This window comes from Apium graveolens, chromosome 1 (genome assembly GCF_009905375.1).
Source record: "Apium graveolens cultivar Ventura chromosome 1, ASM990537v1, whole genome shotgun sequence".
In the NCBI taxonomy this organism is placed as follows: Eukaryota; Viridiplantae; Streptophyta; class Magnoliopsida; order Apiales; family Apiaceae; genus Apium; species Apium graveolens.
This window is the reverse complement of record NC_133647.1, coordinates 145,139,046-145,155,133: the sequence shown is the minus strand read 5'-3', so window position 1 is coordinate 145,155,133 and position 16,088 is coordinate 145,139,046. Positions and strand designations below refer to the sequence as shown.

At 39.6% G+C, this 16,088-nt stretch overlaps 1 non-coding gene across 1 annotated transcript; it reads left to right on the top strand.

Annotated features, from left to right (window-relative positions):
- Positions 1 to 10,795: 10,795 nt before the first annotated feature.
- Positions 10,796 to 10,902, top strand: LOC141680301 (small nucleolar RNA R71). The gene has a single exon (XR_012558305.1). It is a non-coding gene; the product is annotated as a small nucleolar RNA R71 (small nucleolar RNA).
- The last annotated feature ends 5,186 nt before the right edge of the window (positions 10,903 to 16,088 follow it).

The window sequence follows — 16,088 nt, the reverse complement described above, 5'->3', positions numbered from 1 at the left end:
TGAGTTTCGGAACAAGTTTCATAGGATAGCCTGATCAGCTGTCTCACCAGGGATCATCCAATACTTTTATATCTGAGCAAGTGATTTTGAGGTTCTCGGAGAGGAACAAGTTTTATAGGTCCTGTGATGGGAAAAGTTTTATAGGTCCTGTGATGGGACAAGTTTTATAGGTCCTGTGATGGGACAAGTTTTATAGATCCTGTGATGGGATAAGTTTTATGGTTCCCGTAATGGAACAAATGATTTTGGGTCCCCGTAACGGGACAAATGGTTTTATGGGTCCTGCGATGGGATGAAAGATTTGAAAATGAAAGAAGCATGCTAAAATTGAAATTGATATTTATGCACAACACACAACTGATGATTTGGTTTTCCAGAGCATGCTAGTTTTGATATCCAGTTCACACATGTTTTACTTATTTTTTAGCAAGTTATGATTTCAGTTCCTTCCGTGTCAGGCTCCTCTGAGGTAGTTGTGCTGGACCCAAGCGGGTCTGTTGAGTTGTTGTACAAAGATAGTATTGTCAGGATTGTCTTTAGTAAGTTGGTTTTGTGAGGATTGTAACCTAAGTCATACTTAAACCTGGAAAAGATCTTGGAAAAAGGGGTTGTGCTTATATAATAATGTTGAGTTGGATTATATTAAGTTGTTATTGTCATTATTGATGACGTCAACTCCTGACCCCGGGGTTGAGGCCGTCACAGTTGATATCAGAGCTACATGTTTAAGTCCCTGATTTAGGTTAGAAATAGAGTCAGAAGAATGCAAGAAGGTTTATTCTATATAGATATGAGTCAGCAACTCAACCAGAGGAGCGAGGCTATGAGTTTAGTCAAGGGTTCGAAGGCGTAACCCTGATGTCTGTTGGGGATTGGCTGGAACTGCCCTAGATTTTAGTAAGTCTCCTTTATATAGGTATCGTTGGCAATGTCTAGTTGAGGTTTCTAGTTTTTCTCGAGTAAGCGAATCTGATCGTGAAAGTTCAGGTGGAAGGGTAATAGTCAGCGGTTGCCATGACAGCCGAGTCTTATAGTGAATGTGGATCAGTACTGAGGTTTATACCTTGAACCCTTATATTTCCTTCCTCGGAGGTTCTATCGGTTGATTGGGGCAAACAATACATATGATGTTACTATTTGTCTGTGTGACAAAGCGTCTGGTGGGACGCCACCGAAATATGTGTTGTAAACTGTATGGTACTAAGACTGGCCATCTTACATACTTGTATGGTTGCTCCCAGTCATATCTGCATCTTCTTCACTTTTCTTTTAGAATGGATTATCTTGATTTCGAAATTTTTATTTAGCATTTTATGGCAATGAATTTCCTTCGGTAACCTCTGTGGTCAGACCATTCTAGTTATGGAAAGTAAACGAAGAGTTGATCGTCAGGAGAAGTAAAAGTTCCGTATTCGGTTGCTATTTTGGAATAACGACAGCAGAAAGGATTGATGATCCATTGGAGAAGGTTTTTGTCTTAGAAAAGTTAATTCAGTGGTACGCGAGTCTATGGCAAATGATAGGAAACCACCTTTAGAAGAATGGTTGGTTGAAATTGGACTAGTATGTCCAGCAGGATTCAGGATTCCTTAAATCTGACCTGGGTTGCGAGGCTGTTTTTTTGTAGTTGTGGCTGAAATAGTGAACCCCATTTGTTTTGTTGTGTTGATTAGTGATACATATGGTTATTAGTATGTGGTGTGTCACAATGTTGTGAATTGTGGGTTGAGTGATGGTTGAGTGATGGCAGTTGATTAGTATACTCGTTGGTGGTTTGGTTGATGGTGATGGAATGTTGTGAGCATCAAAGTTCGTATTGATATCTAATTTGATATGGTCGTTGGTTGATTATTGGTGTCGGCTTGAGTCCAACTGGTAGTCAATAACTGTTAGGGCGAAAACACGCGCTAATAACACACGCAAGTATACGCGTTCGCAAGTAATATATAATACTTTTTAGTTCGTTCCCACAGAGACTCAGACTAATTATGTTCAATTAAACTCACTCACCAGTGTATGATTACTTCTCAATGTTAAGACAATAATACTTAGATTTGATTAACTAATTTTTAACTACAATACACTACTAGAACTACGCACTTAATTAACTTTTGAATTAAAAATATTAAAACACTCATGAGATCACAACTTCATTACTACTTCCTTCAATAGCTATTGTTATTACCCTTAACATGCAACATTGATGATATTAATCGAATAACACGAAACTGATAAAAGCCAACTTTCATTGTACTAATACCATTCTACCAAACATCCACAATTAAGATAGAAGTTGAATAGACATCAATTATGTTGAGTCCCTATATGTCTACAGAAATTGACAACATAACGATTTAAGCATAAGTTATTCCTTTTGATTACACAGGGCGAATAAAACGGTTAGAGTTACTCACTAATCATGCATACTCGTACATGAACCTATGCTAGCATGGCAAGTTCTAAATCTCAAGATCCACCGTCGCTTCACAAGAGATTAACACCCTATCTTATATGTTCGCGACACACATAAGACGAATACGCACAACCAATACTAGATATCATACAATCATCACACACTAAAATATTAAACAACTAACTAAAGAACTCCATAGTAAATCCGTTACGACCCCATGATCACGATTAGCCCATGATAGCACTCATCGTCATCATGGGTTCATATGAAAACATGATAATAACACACGAGAATAATAACTAAAACTAATTATATTAAACCAGAGTATGTCATGAGAGTAAATAGGTTCAAAGTAAAGAAAATTAGCATGCAACGTTACAACGAAATAAAGAATCACAAGAAAATATGCTTCCTCTTCGTTGCGGTGTGCTAAAATGGTCTTCTTCCTTATCTCCTCGCTCTTCGATTAATACTACGATCCAACCTTTATGAAACGTCTCTGAAATCTACTTATATAGGAGTCCCATAAAACCCAGATAACTTAGAAGTTGGAAGCCAAACAAAAATAGGAGTCTAAATTAATTAATCTGATTTTCCGACCCTGCGCGGCCGCTCAGCATTCCTGAGCGGGCGCTCAGCCCCCTTCTGGAAACTGATCTGTTTTTCTCCCGTTTCTTCACTGCAATCTGCTTTTATCTTCCCACTTGCAATACTAAACACATGCAAATGCTTATTATTGATGAATTCTCTCCCGAAATGCAACTAATACCCTGAAATGCACAAATACTAGAAAAATGCATCAAATACACAAAATACTTGATTTCAAGACACCAATTCAAGCTATTATAAGACGTTCTAAGTGGTATAAAATGCCACTTATCACACCCCCAAACTTAAATCGATGCTTGTCCTCAAGCGTCACAGACCCAAAAACAAAAAAGAAACAAGCATGAATGCAATCTATATGAAATGCAGCGATCCCCCTTACTACGACCAAACCAACCAACTTACGACATCTCAACAAATGCAATTAGGCGAATAAAGATCAATCAAATCATACAAACTAACATACAGCCAGAAACGTGGTGTGTGCAGATGCTTAACAGATATGCTTCGAAACTAGATCAATTATCATAACTCAACTATCCTCAAGGCAATCGCATGATTATACGAAGAATAAAAATTCTAGGCACAAAGTGACTTATAACACTTCAAGAATCCTGGAGCTTATTACGGAATCATGCTTTGATTTATAACAACAAATGCTTATTTGACCGTGCAATGAGTGAGGTCCACAAAAGACTTATACAATGGCATCCATGTAGCGAGCGTTAGGTTAGCGAATCCCAGACTATAAAAGCCTTAGGTCACTAGGCACAAAGTCCCCTAAGGACTTAATAACTCGAATACCAAAGAGCCCACTCGTGATCAATTATGCATTAACTCTTTATTTTTTTTCTTTATTTTTTCTTCTTTTTCTTTTTTTTTCTATTTTTTCAAAATTTCTGAGCAAGTGCGTTTCGCTCCATCTTGCTCAACCCTAGACTACTCGCATAAAAATACGAGCCGGCTACTATCCATTTGACGCCTAGCCACAATTAGCAATGAATTCCATTTTTCACTCCATTTTTTCTTTTCATGCCTTTTATCACTAAGAACCTATTATAAAATTCTAAGCATAATCAATAGATTAACCTCGAAAACCATTAAACCATAACAACAATCTAGTCCTTAAGCATTCTCTAAGACTTAGTAAAATTACAAGTGTTTCTAGCATGCATATCAACCTACACGACTCAACATCACTTTAACGCTATCACTACACTCGCATCAACATCACAAATAAATTGGTAAATCAGCGCAAAAGGGATCATGGTATATGCATGAGCTACTTGACATGATAAATAAAGCTATAAATAAAAAAACTATATGGCAAAAAATATGCAATTATATGCACTAAACTATCATGAATATGCAACTATATGACACACACACAAAATATCCTTAACTACCACCCCCAAACTTAAAATCTTCACTGTCCCCAGTGAAGGTGATAGAAAGGAACACAGGGTATACCTACTCAGAGAGATCATCATCATCACCCTCAGAGGGTGGTGTATCAGGAGGCGGATAAGCAGAGTCCTCGCCAAAAACTGGCCACTGGATGTCAGCTCCAAGGCCTCGAAAAGCAGTACCAAGTGCAAGGGTGAGCTCCTGAGCAAATCTGCTCTGTTTCTCGTACATAGCGTCCATCCTCCTCGACAGCCTCCTATACTGGGCATCAGCCATCCCAGCACCCTCCTGAGCTCTAGAAGAACCAGCCTCATCTCGCCTTGGCCTCGCCATGGTAGCACCTCGTGCTGGACGCCCTCCTGGAAGACGATAACCCAGCCCATGCTCCTCGGGCTCACCACCGGTCCACTCCTACATCGCATGCAGAGTCCCGGAATCAATAGGAGCGGCCAGCAACTGCAACTGCTCATGAGACGGCCACTGAACTCCCACTGCTCGGCAAAACTTTATAACCGTGGATACATAAGGGATGTTCATGTGCTTAGCTCCCCTCAAAAACTTCAGAATTCCTTGGTAGATGAACTCACCAAGGTCCACATAGTACTCATTCAAAATTCCCCATAACAACTGTGCTCTCTCAACTATGACCTCATGTGCATGTGAAGTAGGCAGAATATTAGCACAAATAAAAGCATTCCATGCACGGGCATACCTATTCATCGCGATCGCCGAAAAGTGACGATACTCGCTAGTCCCAGTCTTGAAGGTCCAAACTGTGCCCGGCCTACAGAGAGTAGCACAAATCAAATCTAAGTCAAAATCCTCAGCAGTCTTCTCATTCCAATTCTCCTCCGTGGGCTTCCTCTGTTGCTGCCCAATCACACGGCGAATCGCCGCAGGGTGATAATCAACCGTCATCCCCCGGACCACAGAATACCCATTCTTCTTGGCCTTCGCATTCGCATAGAACTCGCGAACCACGCTCATCGGCACTGCTTCAGGAGACTCACAAAAAGCAATCCAACCCTTCTCAGCAATCATAGGCAACAACTCACCATCCCTTCCCGATGGTAAGAACCCCCTCTCCTTCAATATTGGCTTCCCCAAAAGCCTAGTGTACTCCTCCTCAGCAGCCCTATCATTCAAACGAGGCCTCGCAATAGTACCCCTTGAAGAATCAGCAGTAGGGACAGTACTGCTGCTATCGATAGTCCTGGATCTCTTGGGTGCCATCGAAACTGAGTAAAAGTGTTAAAGATTTGTGTTTTTGGGTTTGGGAGAGAGTTTAAGGTTTGAAAGTGTATATGGAGTATATGAAATAGGTGTATGTATATATAGGGTAGGGATTAGGGTAAAATTTGATTAGGAGTGGGTTTAAGGGTTAAAAACATGGGATAATGGGGAAATAGGTCGTGGGTAATGGGCTGTATTTTGTTTTTTTTTTTATTTTTCAGATTTTTTCAGATTTTTATTGGACTTAAAAAAATTTCTCCCAGTCGGCCCCTGAGCGCCCGCTCAGGGGTCTTCAGGAATTTTTTTTTCCTTGCCCTGTTTTTCTGATTTTTTTGTGGTTTTGGATATGTTACTAACTTCTAAGGGTTCCTGTAACAACAAATCATGGGTTGCCTCCCACGAAGCGCTTCTTTTTCGTCATTAGCTTGACGTAGCGTACCTTACTCAAGTTGACAATAAAATGACACTAACCACTTCTCGGTTTGCCGTGTCCCCATAGTAGTGCTTCAAACGCTGACCATTAACCTTGAATGCTTGGTCCGAATCATTCTCAAAAATCTCCACCGCTCCATGTGGAAACACAGTTTTGACAATAAAAGGTCCCGACCACCTTGATTTCAACTTCCCAGGAAAAAGTCGGAGAGGAGAGTTAAATAAAAGAACTTGCTGCCCCGACACGAATAACTTAAGATGTAGCTTCCTGTCGTGCCACCTTTTCACTTTTTCCATGTACATTTTTTTGTTCTCGTACGCTTGGAGTCGAAATTCATCAAGTTCATTAAGCTGAAGCATTCTCTTCTTTCCAGCTGCATCTAGATCCAGGTTCAACTTCTTCAACGCCCAATAGGCCTTATGCTCAAGCTCCGCAGGTAAATGACATCCCTTACCATACACAAGTTGAAACGAGGACATCCCAAGTGGAGTCTTATATGCTGTTCTGTAAGCCCAAACAGCTTCATCGAGCTTTAAAGACCAATCCTTCCTTGACGGACAAACAACCTTCTCTAAAATGCGCTTGATCTCTCTGTTAGACACTTCCGCTTGACCATTTATTTGTGGATGATAGGCAGTAGCAACTCGATGATTCACATTGTAGCGTTGCATCATAAAAGTAAACTTACGGTTGCAGAAATGCGACCCTTCATCACTTATTATTACTCGTGGCGTTCCAAACCTTGTGAAAATCTGCTTATGAAGAAAATTCAACACTGCCTTTGCATCAGTCGTCAGTAGAGCTTTGACTTATACCCATTTTGAGACATAATCGACTGCCAGTAAGATGTACTGATTATTGCAGGACGAGACAAAAGGCCCCATGAAATCGATTCCCCAAACATCAAAGACCTCGAGTTCAAGCATCACATTTAACAGCATCTCATCCTTTCTCGTAAGATTCCCCACTCTTTAGCAACGATCACACCTTAAAACGAACTGATGAACATCCTTAAAAAAAGTAGGCCAGAAAAAACCTGCTTGCAGAATACGAGCTGCCGTCTTCTCACCACCATAGTGTCCACCATAAACTGTGGAGTGGCAGTCTCATAATATCCCCTCCGTCTCACAGAATGGGATACATCTCCTGATGATCTGGTCAGCTCCCTGTCTAAACAAATATGGTTCATCCCACATATACCACTTTACCTCATGCAGAAACTTCTTCTTTTGAGCTGTGGTCAAATTAGGAGGCATTATATTGCTGACAAGATAATTCACAATATCTGCGAACCATGGCTCTTCCTCCTGAACTGCGAACAACTGCTCATCCGGAAAAGATTCGTTGATCAATATTTTATCATATGAAGTAGACTCGGGATTCTCCAATCTAGAGAGATAGTCAGCTACTTGATTCTCAGTACATTTTCGATCCTTGATCTCTAACTCAAATTCCTGTAGCAAGAGCACCCAACAAATGAGTCTGGGCTTCGAATCCTTCTTGGAAACCAAATAGTGAATGGCCGCATGATCAGTGAACACTGTCACTTTTGTCCCAAGCAAATAAGATCGAAATTTTTTGAAACCAAAAACTATAGCCAAGAGCTCTTTCTCAGTAGTGGTGTAGTTCATTTGGGCCCCATTTAAGGTCTTGCTAGCATAGTAGACCACATGAAAGAGATTATTCTTGCGCTGCCCAAGAACTGCGCCCACCGCATAATAATTTGCATCACACATCATCTCAAAAGGCTCTGTCCAATCAGGTGCTGTAATAACTGGTGCAGTTATCAAACTCTTCTTAAGAGTCTCGAATGCCGTTAAGCAGTCATCATCAAATTTAAAAGGCACATCCTTCTCAAGCAAGTTGCACAACGGCGTAAATATCTTCAAAAAGTCCTTGATGAAACGCCGATACACACCCGCATGACCAAGAAAACTACGGATTCCTTTCACAGAAATAAGTGGTGGAAGTTTTTCAATGACTCCCACCTTGGCTTTGTCCCCCTCAAGACCCTTGCTAGAGACCTTATGCCCAAGAATAATGCCTTCACGCACCATAAAATGACATTTTTCCCAATTGAGCACCAAATTAGTTTCCACACACCTTTTGAGTACTGCACGAAGATTATTCAAACATTTATCATACGAATGTCCAAAGACGGAGAAGTCGTCCATGAACACCTCGACATTATTTCCAATCATGTCAGAGAATATAGCCATCATACATCTCTGAAAAGTGGTCGGTGCGCCACATAACCCAAACGAAACTCTGCGAAAAGCAAACGTGCCAAATGGACAAGTGAAGGTAGTCTTTTCTTGATCCTCTGATGCAATACAAATCTGATTATACCCTAAATAGCCATCCAGAAGACAATAATACTCATGACCGACTAACTTGTCAAGCATCTGATCAATAAACGGAAACGGGAAGTGATCCTTCCTTGTGGCCTTGTTCAACTTTCTGTAGTCCATGCATACTCTCCATCCCGTGACTGTTCGAGTGGGGATGAGCTCGTTCTTCTCATTTGCTACCACAGTGATACCTCCTTTCTTAGGTACACATTGCACGGGGCTCACCCAAGAACTGTCAGAAATAAGATAAATGATTCCTGCATCCATCCACTTCAGAATTTCTTTCTTCACCACTTCTTTCATGCTAGGATTAACTCTGCGCTGTTGCTCAACAGTCAGCTTACTACCCTCTTCTAGCAGAATCTTATGCATGCAGTATGAGGGGCTGATCCCTTTTATGTCTGCTATAGTCCATCCAATAGCCGATTTGAATTCTATCAAGATCCTTAAGAGCTTGTCCTCCTCACGCAAGTGTTCAGGCAATGGCTTAAGCTCCAAGGTAGGTGCTTCCTCAATCGATGGTTTGAGCTTTCCTTCAGCATTTTTGAGGTCAGAAGTACCAAGAGATTCAAACGGCATGTCTAGCTTTCGCCTCCAGGGAGAAGCATTAAGATATTATAGTTGCTCATTGTCATCCTCATCATCACTGTCAAAATCCCCAACTAAGGCCTTCTCTAATGCATCAGACATTAGCATATGATCAAGTTCTGAAGTAACCGCAGAATCAATCAAATCCACTTTTAAGCACTCCTCATCTTCTGTAGGGAATTTAATTACTTTGAATACATTGAATGTAACATCCTGATCCTGCACCCGCATAGTAAGTTCACCTTTCTGCACATCTATCAAGGTACGGCCTGTAGCCAAGAAAGGTCTTCCCAAGATTATGGGAATCTTCTTATCTTCCTCGAAATCAAGAATAACAAAGTCTGCATGAAAGAAGAGCTTATCCACCTTTACTAGCACATCCTCCACTATGCCTCTTGGGTAAGTAATAGAATAATCAGCCAATTGTAGAGACATGTAGGTGGGTTTTGGATCAGGCAAATTCAACTTTTTCAAGATCGACAACGGCATCAGATTGATGCTTGCTCCCAAATCACAAAGGCACTTGTCAAAAGATAACTTGCCAATGGTGCAAGGAATGGTGAAGATGTCTAGATCTTTAAGCTTTGGAGGTAACTTTTGTTGTAGCACAACACTGCATTCTTCCGTTAGAGCAACGGTCTCAAGGTCATCCAGTTTCACCTTCCTTGAAAGAATACTCTTCATAAATCTCGCATAACTAGGCATTTTCTCCAGAGCCTCAGCGAAAGGTATATTGATGTGAAGTTTCTTGAACACCTCCAGAAACTTACTGAACTGCTTATCTAGCTTTTGTTGTTGCAATCTCTTAGGGAAAGGTGGTGGAGGATAGAGCTGTTTCTCCCCTGTATTACCCTCAGGCAGAGTGTGTTCAATAGTAGTCTTCCTTGGTCCCGCCGCTTTCTCCTTTTGCTTAGCTTCTTCATCACCAACTTCAGCTTCTCCTTCTTTTACTTTTTCAGCATCAGCAACTTCTCCAGACATTAAGGTAATAGCCTTGACTTGCTCTTTAGCTTCCTTCCTGCCTGGTACTTCAGTGTCACTGGGGAGTGTGCTAGGTTGATGATTGAGCACTGCATTGGCTATTTGACCGATTTGATTTTCCAAGGTCTTGATAGTGACCGCCTGACTTTTTTACAACAGCTTAAGTTCCTCAAAATCAGCACTAGTGGGTGCAGCTGCACCTCCCTATTGAGGATATGATTGCCTTTGAGCATAATGCTGTGGTTGCTGGAATCCAGGTGGGTTGAACTGTTTATTTACGCCTTGCTGATATGGTTGCTGCATAGCATTTTGATTATTACTCCAGCTGAAATTTGGATGATTTCTGTTGTTAGGATGATAAGTAGCTGGCACAGGCTGCTGTTGTCGCTGATAATTGTTCACATACTGAACAGATTCATTAACAAGAGAACACTGATCCGTAGCATGAGAACCTGAACAAAGCTCGCAGACCATAGCTATCTGATTGACCCCATAGGTGGCTAGAGAATCGACCTTCATAGACAGCGCTTGGAGCTGCGCTGCAATAGCTGTAGCTACGCTGTAATAGCTGTAGCTGCATCGACTTCCAGAATACCTGCTACCTTTCCAGGCATCATCCTTTGAGTTGGGTTTTGATGCTCATTTGCAGCCATAGTCTCAATAAGATTATAAGCCTCAGTATAGATTTTGTCCCACAAGGCGCCTCCAGCTGCTGCATCGAGCATGGGCCGAGATTGGGCTCCCAAACCATTATAGAAACCAGTAATCACCATCCAATCAGGCATTCCATGATGTGGACACTTTCTCAACATTTCCTTGTATCGCTCCCAAGTTTCGCATATAGATTCTGTAGGTTGCTGCGCAAACTGAGTAAGAGCACTCCTCATAGCAGCAGTCTGCGCCATTGGATAAAACTTCACCAGAAACTTTTGTGCAAGATCTTGCCAAGTAGTGATAGACCCAGCTGGTTCAGAATGTAACCAGTCCTTAGCTTTATCCCTCAAAGAGAATGGGAAAAGCCTCAGCTTGATAGCCACATCAGTCACACCATTATATTTGAAAGTACTGCAGATCTCGAGAAAAATTCCTTATGTGCATGTAAGGGTCTTCAGTCGCAGCACCTCCGAAAGAAACAGAATTCTGCACCATCTGAATAGTGCCCAGCTTGATTTCAAAGTTATTGGCCTCAATAGCCGGTGCATGATGATAGACTGAATGTCATCAATTTTGGGGCGAGAAAAGTCCATAAGAGCTGGATCTGCCGGAACTAAATGATCACCCATGGTTACTGGCTCTTTCTGCTCACTTCCTGAATCCGAATCTTCAAAATCTATCTTCTTCGGAATATCAAGAACTTCGTCTGTCTCCTCAGCTGTATCTAAAGTCCTCTTGCGAGTACGAGAACGAGTTTGCATAAACGCTCGCTAAAGTACCTGAAACACAACCGGAAACAATAAGTACACGTCTTAATCACTGAGTCCTAATGACCAATGATGGTAAGTACATAAACCAAACAAATACGCCGAGTCCCCTGCAGCGGCGCCAAAAACTTGTTAGGGCGAAAACACGCGCTAATAACACACGCAAGTATACGCGTTCGCAAGTAATATAGAATACTTTCTAGTTCGTTCCTACAGAGACTCAGACTAATTATGTTCAATTAAACTCACTCACTAGTGTATGATTACTTCTCAATGTTAAGACAATAACACTTAGATTTGATTAACTAATTTTTAACTACAATTAACTACTAGAATTACGCACTTAATTAACACTTGAATTAACAATATTAAAACACTCATGAGATCACAACTTAATTATTACTTCCTTCAATAGCTATTCTTATTACCCTTAGCATGCAACAATGACGACATTAATCGAATAACACGAAACTGATAAAAGCCAACTTTCATTGTACTAATACCATTCTACCAAACATTCACAATTAAGATAGAAGTTGAATATGCATCAATTATGTTGAGTCCCTATATGTCTACAGAAATTGACAACATAACGATTTAAGCACAAGTTATTCCTTTTGATTACACAGGGCGAATAAAACGGTTAGAGTTACCCACTAATCATGCATACTCGTACATGAACCTATGCTAGCATGGCAAGTTCTAAATCTCAAGATCCACCGTCGCTTCACAAGAGATTAACACCCTATCTTATATGTTCGCGACGCACATAAGACGAATACGCACAACCAATACTAGATATCATACAATCATCACACACTAAAGTATTAAACAACTAACTAAAGAACTCCATAGTAAATCCGTTACGACCCCATGATCACGGTTAGCCCATGATAGCACTCATCGTCAACATGGGTTCATATGAAAACATGATAATAAAACACGAGAATAATAACTAAAACTAATTATATTAAACCAGAGTATGTCACAAGAGTAAATAGGTTCAAAGTAAAGAAAACTAGCATCCAACGTTACAACAAAATAAAGAATCACAAGAAAATATGCTTCCTCTTCGTTGCGGTGTGCTAAAACGGTCTTCTTCCTTATCTCCTCGCTCTTCGATTAATACTACGATCCAACCTTTGTGAAACATCTCTGAAATCTACTTATATAGGAGTCCCATAAAACCCAGATAACTCAGAAGTTAGAAGCCAAACATAAATAGGAGTCTAAAATAATTAATCTGATTTTCCGACCCTGTGCGGCCGCTCAGCATTCCTGAGCGGGCGCTCAGCCCCTTCTGGAAACTGATCTGTTTTTCTCCCGTTTCTTCACTCCAATCTGCTCCTATCTTCCCACTTGCAATACTAAACACATGCCAAGGCTTATTATTCATGAATTCTCTCCTGAAATGCAACTAATACCCTGAAATGCACAAACACTAGAAAAACGCATCAAATACACAAAATACTTGATTTCAAGACACCAATTCAAGCTATTATAAGACGTTCTAAGTGGTATAAAATGCCACTTATCAATAACATAGAGGAAATGCTGCCCAAATTTTTGGAAAATACCCTACTTTTAAATATACAACGTATACTATGGTGTGCTATTAGTGTTTTGATTGATATTCTAATTGGTTAAATAAAAGGAAGAGTTGGTTAATTTTACCAGCTAATGGTAGTTAGATAGAAGTTGGTTCCAATTAGAGTAAGTCGATTTCTGATATGATTTTCAGACCTGGAAACAAAAGAACGTTCAATGTGTCGCACGTGGTCATAAGAGTCATTATGCGTCGGAGTGCAATCCAGAAAATCCAGGAGTTACTTGTTATAAATGTGGGAAGGTTGGGCGTATTGCAAGGAGTTGTGGAATGGTTACTCAAGGTACTACATTCTGAGGGTCAACATTCAGCATGGTTAGAGGCAGAACTTCCGGAGTGACCAAAAAGATCGAGCGGTTAGAATTCGGACGTAGTGTAGCTGACCTGATACCCTTTGAGCTAGAGAAGTTGATATGATTTTAGTAACAAATTGGTTTTACTTTCATAAGGCAAAGATTAATTCAGGAGAAGCGAATAGTAAAGTGTATGGAATCCAGTAGTAGGATAAGTTGCTAAGGGAAGGAGCAAGATAAGAAGCTCTTCCAATCATTTAAAAAAAAGAGTTAATAAGCTAAAGAGATAAAGTAGATCCACCTTGTGTAAAGATACAAAGAAGAAAATACTTAAGCTAAAGGAAGTTGAGTAATATATAAATGCCCCGGAGTTTCTTTGAAGATTTGTGGGATGAAATAATTAGCTCGATAATTGTAAAAGATATTAGTAATGAAGGTGAACATACCAGATATAGTCCCTTGGGTTGTGCCATAAATGCTGCTGAAAAGAAGAATGAAATGATAAGAATGTGTAATGATTATCGGGAGTTTAATAAAATGGCGAGCAAGAACCAGTAACCTTATCAAGAACTGATTATTTATGTAACCTAATTCAAGGAACGTGTTGTGTCTCGGGGATTGACTTAAGATCCAGCCTGAGGACGTATCAAAGACTACAGTTAACACGAAAAATGGCCATCACAATTTTTGGTAATGTCATTTAGATTAACAAGTGTATCAGTCAAGAAATATGGTGTATAAGGAGTGCTTGGATAAGCATGATTGTATTTATTGATAACATCCTCAGCTATTAAAAGACCAAGGACGCCCATGTGAAACGCCCAAGGATTTCCCCACGAAGATTCGAATAAAAACAACTATATATTAAGTTTGAAGTATGAATTTTGGCTGAGAGGAATAAATGATTCCGATTATTCCATTAACTAACATTTAAGCAAAGCCGGTGTAGTAACAGATGCCCTGTATAGAAGGAAAGGATTGAATGTAATTAAAATCGCTAAGGAGTTAATAAAGGAATAGGGAAAAGGTGGAATGAGAAGTGCAAATATCTGAAGGTGAGAAGAAGTGAAGATATGAGATTACTTTCCAGTTTTAACTGATGGTGAAAAGCAAGAGGTGTTCGAATGTTTGGAAACTAAATTGGAAGTGAGCACCGCCTATCATTCGTAAACGAAGGGTTAAAGTGAAAGGACGATTCAGGTAATATAAGATATGTTGAGAGTATATAGTTTGAATCTAAAAGGAAACCGTGGTAATCACCTACCATTGATTGAGTCTCCTATGTTAATAATTATTATGTTAGTAAGGAATGCTACCTTGCGAAGCCCTGTGTGAGTATAAGTGTGAGTTCCCCTCTATTGAGAGAAAGTGGGAGTAGAAATGTTATTAGATCCTGAGTAAATTCAGCGCACCAAGGGCGTAGTGGTGTTGATTCGAAAAGGAGTTGACGCAGCTTGGGATGGACAAAAAAAGAAGACGGATTTGCATCAAAAAAGAGATTGGTTAGGTCTGATTAGAAGAGGCGAGTTGATCCCTAAATATATGTACCATTGGAGGTATCGAGGAAGATAGATGAAGTGCTCAGGGGTTAGCATTGTCATTACAGTTGTAGTAATTTATAGTGTGTTCTGCATGTCATTGTTAAAGCGATATGTTCTTAATTCGAACCAAGTCGTTGAGTAGGAGCCAATGGACTCTCATCCAAATTGTTTTGCGTGGAATGATCGACCCAAAACCTAGATCGTTATGAGTGAGTCCTTAGGAATGAGTCTATATCCTTAGTGAGTGTGCTTTGAATGAATCCTCGAGTAGAAGAATCTAATTGGGAGTTAAAGTCAGATATGCTTGACAAATATCCTCACTTGTTTGGTTAAAAATCAGATTCCGAGGACAGAATCTTTTTAAGGGGAAAGATTATAATGACTCGTATATTTTTATATATTTCTTAAATGTGTAATTATTAAATAATTGCATAAATAAAATAGGTCTGTGGGTTCTGTCAACTGGATATTATTTTTGTTAATATTTTAATTAATTATGTGTGATTATTGGTGTTCGTGTATTAATTGTGTAATTCGTTGTGAAGTTGTGTTGTGTCACTTTTGTATTTAAAGATGATTTTATTCAGGATTTATTTTCATAAATACTTGGGTTATCTCTAAAATCATTTTTATGGCTTCATAATTTTATTAATTATTTTTAGGAGTTTTTAAAATTGAGAAATCAATATTTCATTAATTATTTAGCCATATATGATTTTCTGATTGTAATTATTTGTTAAATCCGTATTTAATTTCAAAATTCTTTAAAAAAATTATAAAACTCATATTTATCTAAGTATGGAATATTCTCAGGGTTTTAAAATTATTTCGGGAATTTTGGGATTAAATTGACCCGCGCATTGTTTCGGTTAATCGTCAAATGCGGGTCTGAGTGTGCTTCAAAAATGATTTGCAAAATTCTGGGAAATTTTATTTTAGTAACTTCTAATTATTTTAGGAATTTCGAGATTTTTTATGTAATTATCTCGATTTGTTTTATCCGCAAGGTGTATCTTTAATACTTAAAATATTGTGTTTCAGATTCGGATAAAAAGATTGGGGGAAACGATGGGTATCCCAATCCTTATCGGGTTACTTTTATAACCTCATCTCTCATTTTCTTTAATTCTCACTCCTCCCTCTCGGCTACATCTGTTTCTATGATTCCCTGTTAGGTTCGGTTCGCCGGACATCCTTTTTCACCGGCCGTTTCTG